Source organism: Bidens hawaiensis, unplaced genomic scaffold (assembly GCF_021521415.1).
Source record: "Bidens hawaiensis isolate Kalapana, Puna unplaced genomic scaffold, B.hawaiensis_p1.1 tig00009922_1, whole genome shotgun sequence".
Lineage (NCBI taxonomy): Eukaryota > Viridiplantae > Streptophyta > Magnoliopsida > Asterales > Asteraceae > Bidens > Bidens hawaiensis.
The window spans coordinates 246,926-251,454 of record NW_027491747.1 but is presented as its reverse complement, the minus strand read 5'-3'; the positions used below and the strand labels follow the sequence as shown (position 1 = coordinate 251,454).

The window sequence follows — 4,529 nt, the reverse complement described above, 5'->3', positions numbered from 1 at the left end:
ACCGGTTCAACTAGCACATTGGTATTCGATTGTTGAATTTCAGACATGTTTGGATCTTCCCGCAGGAAACACAAGCAATGAGAATGAGAGAATGAGCGGCGTGAATCAAGTATTGGAAGAGGTGTTGAATAAAGTGATAATCTTTTATAGCATACTCGAATCAACAATAATACAATAAAAACAAGGAGAAAAAAACACTAACACCATTAAATATCATGATCAGAATATCCACCCAAAAAAAAAACTATGACCAGTAAAGCTTCCATTATGATTTTATTTAACTAAAACCATCTCTGAAAATCATAAGATCAAGATCTCACATCTCAAAAGTCAAATGTAGTCAAACCCAACAACCAAACTCGGTGAAAACAACTTTAAATGCAGAACATCCAAACTACGACTCGAGATCTACAAGCATCGTTTATAGACCAAGTGAATGCAACATGATTGCATTTTGTGCATGCATTCGGTTCTCGGCTTGTGGAAAAACAATAGAGTTAGGAGCTTCAATAACTCCATTAGTAACTTCAACCCCTCGTTCTGCTGGTAAACAGTGCATGAAGTATGCCTGCGGTCCCGCTATCTTCATAAGCTCTTCATCCACCTGCAAACGTAGTCGAAATATTTGTGAGGGTTGCCTGTTTAGTGGGGAGTAAACGTAGAACCGTCTCACAAAGGTTTGGCCTAAGTTTGCAATTTCTAAAATTTGAGACCAAATTTGCAATTTGGTTAATTGGTTAAACCACATTGACCTTTTGGGCAACTTTCTCTAAAAACACAAAAACATTGAATGTTACCTGAAATCCTTGAAAAACCTTGTGTCGATACTCAGCCTCTTCTTTCTGGCCCATACTGGCCCAAACATCAGAGTACACAACATCAGCGCCTTTAACTGCTTCTTTTGGATCATGAGTAATCTCAATTTACTCACCCCGGCCCGCTGGGCCATTTCAACAGTCTTTGGGTCAGGCACGAAACCTTTGGGACACGCGCATACAAAATGGAAGGGTATTACAGCAGCCAGCAACAGCCATGAATGTACTATGTTGTTTCCATCTCCAACATAGACCACCTGAGTTTCAATGATCGTGTTTAAGTACAAGAGTTTAACAAGGGAAAAAAAGTAAATAATTTGATACCTTGGTTCCCTCAATTTGACCAATGTGTTCAATCATTGTCAGCGCATCAGCCATAATTTGACAAGGATGGTTATAGTCGGTCAAACCGTTGACTACCGGGACGCTTGTGTAATTAGCCAGATCCAAAATGTCCTACAATAACTCCTCGATGATCATGTCAACAGACTAATAACAAAGTCTATACACATTATATTGAATCCTTAAGGGTCAAACATGTAAAAACGTTGTTTCTATGGTTGGAAAGGAATCCAAGCACAGAGAAGGTCCGGTTAAGTCTACTTAACCGTTACCCAGTTGAACCGGCCAGATAATGATCAGACCGGTGAACCAAACCGAGTGGTCAACCAGATTTTCATTTTTTTAATCATGCTATTTTCCTTCAAAAACCTCATTTTGTGATTCATTTATTACCCAAGACTTCATATTTTATTTATTTATGTCTTCATATTTAATTGAAATTGTAAATTCACACCAAAACATAAAAGTATTTTTATATTTTAATTTGTATTGTATATAAATACATTTCTAAGTTTTATATACTGATGATGTCGTTCGCTTCTTAAATTGATCCGATCAGTGAACCAGTAAGGTGACCGGTTCGTTTCCAGTCCGGTACTGAAAAATTGCAATAATGACATAATATCTCATAAAGCATTTCACTAAAAAAATTATTATTATAGACACACTTTGATTTTGTAACCATATTTAAAAGGTTAAACTCTTTAACCTATCACAAAATTGCACATAACGAATTTTGAACCATCCCAACCCGACTCATTTTTTTGGCGTACAAATTGCTCCTTATTACCAGAAACTGTTATAACTAAGCTAACCTGATGAGCAAAAAGCCGTGCCATGATGATGTCATTGTAGCGAGATAGAACACGAGCAACATCGCGGGTTTCTTCTCGCTTACCCATTTCAATATCTTTTGGGCCCAAATAAATAGCATGACCACCAAGTAGAAAAAAGCCCGTTTCAAACGAGACCCGAGTTCGCATTGAAGGCTTTGCAAATATCATAGCCATTGTTTTCCCTTTAAATGGAAGATATGTTTTCTCTCCTGATTTTAACAATGCTTTCACCTGTCTGGCTCGGTCCAAAATTTTTAATATTGTCCCCTTGTCAAAATCGTTAATGTGTAAAAAGTCCTTAAACCCTGTCTTCTCTAGAAAATGATGAAATTTATTTAATAAGGTTACGTAGTCATCCAAAATTCCAAATAGATATTTTAAAATTTTTCCTTAACTAGCATACACTATGTACCTTCAACAGGAGACATTAATGTGGATTTGATATGTGAAACCTTAGTCGTCAGTTTGACTGGTCCGTTGAATTTCAGTTTTTTAATCTTGACTCCACGAACAAAATCTGTAGCACATTCAATTTAATAAATTCGAGCAAACTGTCAAAAAACAATACTAATTCAATCATTAATCTAAAAAAATATGGACATCTGCATAATGTAAACAAGCATAAATATGCACACTCTTACGTGAATACGACATAACTGGCAATGTGGAAAATCTACTAAACAAATACCATTCTTTTTTGAATAATCATAACTACCAACAACTCGTTTTGTTAGTTGCTACATATCAGTAAAAATATTATGCTTCAAGATGTTATGTAAAATATTATAATACACTCACACACATGGGTAGAATAAGGTTTAACTTTCATAATAAATTGGCTCAAAATAATGAAACTTCTAATTGGACTTTTAAGTTAGAGTCAAAATTCTTATACATTATAACCTTGTCAAGAAAAAGAAGACGAGAACCTTGTTAAGAAGTGACGTATAGTTTACCTACTTTTAATTTCAGTTAATGTTCTTCAAAGTTCTTATACATTAATTTTCACTCAGTTAAGAGTACCCTTGCACTTGTATCTTCAAAAATTGTACTGTTCATGTATGACATATGACAAAGTATGTAAACAATACAGTCGCATCAATGGTACTAGTATACATAGGCTTTGTGCAAAAACCACAAAATGAAGTGAAAACTATTATGGCATGTAAAGTAGAAAACCAATGCATTCTATTTAACTTAGCTAAACATATTCTAATGAAGATTATGTTAAAGAAGAAGATAATGGATAAGAAGAAATGAGTACATGGAATAGAAGATAACCTTTGCTCATGTTGTCCAAATTCAAGCATGAGGTAGTGGTCCTATGAATCTGAACATGGGAACCTTCTAGCCCCAGATTTGCTGGCATAAATGCAGCATACGCCATTTTCTGAAACAGTATGACGAATATATAATTATATTACACAAAAAACAAACATATGGCACATACAAATTGAGTGTGTCTGATACGATCCCATTATATTAATAAGTTTATTATTATTATTATTATTATTATTATTATTTAAGTTTATCTTTTATTTAGTTTTCTTATTATAGTCAAATTATGTTTCATTATTGTTTATCTTTTTTTCTATTTATTATGTCTTTGTTTTCCTATATATTGTGAGATAAGCTCGCTTGTTTGGCTCGCTTAGGTTAAGTGTGTTGTATGCCATTTAAAAAGTTCAGCTTTTATAAGCAAAAAACACCCACCGGCCCCTTTTTTGTTGCTACATCTATCTATGGTTGCAAGGGATATAATATTGTATTGCTATATCTATTCACATGTGCCAGTAATAAATAAAATTCTCAAAATATCAAAACTACACGAGCTGCCGCAAGCCGACTCGAGCTTTATCCCTAGAGCCGGGTTCCGAGCTTACATCTCAGCTTGTTAAGAGTTTCCGAGCTCAAGCTAAAGTTAGCCGATCTCGTTATTCAGCTTTGGTCCTCACAAGAAAAGGATATGACTTGTTCGGTTAAGTTAACCGAGTGTACAATAAAATGATAACCTATGATTTTCGTATAATTTCGATTATTATGCACCTCCACACCACCGAAATCTCGGATATATATTCAATTAACAGTGAAAATAAGACAATTACAAGTAAGAAATCAACAATGAATCGAGTAAAATTATTGACCACAGCAACAGGGAATACCTACCTAACTAGTCCAAATCCAATACACGGAAATGATAAATTCAGATATATTTAATTGTTGAGATTGACGGATGTTTTACCTGACGATGACTGGCTGACGTTTCCGCCGCTACGGATGCGTAGTAGCTTTGCTTCTTATTATTCAACAACGTCCCTGGTATTTATTTTGTTGTGTTTTCAGAATGGAACCATATGTACAGTTTTACCATACAAGTTACCAAGAGCTTATAATATAAGGTGGTCATGGAATTATGTTTTTTTTTTAAATAAAAAATGCTCTCTATCTATGTGAACATTATTTTTACCTCTTAAAAAACAAACTGCACCTAAGACTCGTTTAACGTCTTAAATTGGTCAATAATAATCTATACTTA

At 34.4% G+C, this 4,529-nt stretch overlaps 1 pseudogene across 1 annotated transcript; it reads right to left on the bottom strand.

Annotated features, from left to right (window-relative positions):
• Positions 1 to 209: 209 nt before the first annotated feature.
• Positions 210 to 3,440, bottom strand: LOC143533830 (ornithine transcarbamylase, chloroplastic-like; annotated as a pseudogene). The gene is made up of 6 exons (XR_013135428.1): positions 3,275 to 3,440; positions 2,406 to 2,510; positions 1,973 to 2,307; positions 1,140 to 1,271; positions 798 to 1,072; positions 210 to 604 (listed from the first exon to the last, which is right to left on the bottom strand). The product of XR_013135428.1 is annotated as an ornithine transcarbamylase, chloroplastic-like (transcript).
• Between the last annotated feature and the right edge of the window lie 1,089 nt (positions 3,441 to 4,529).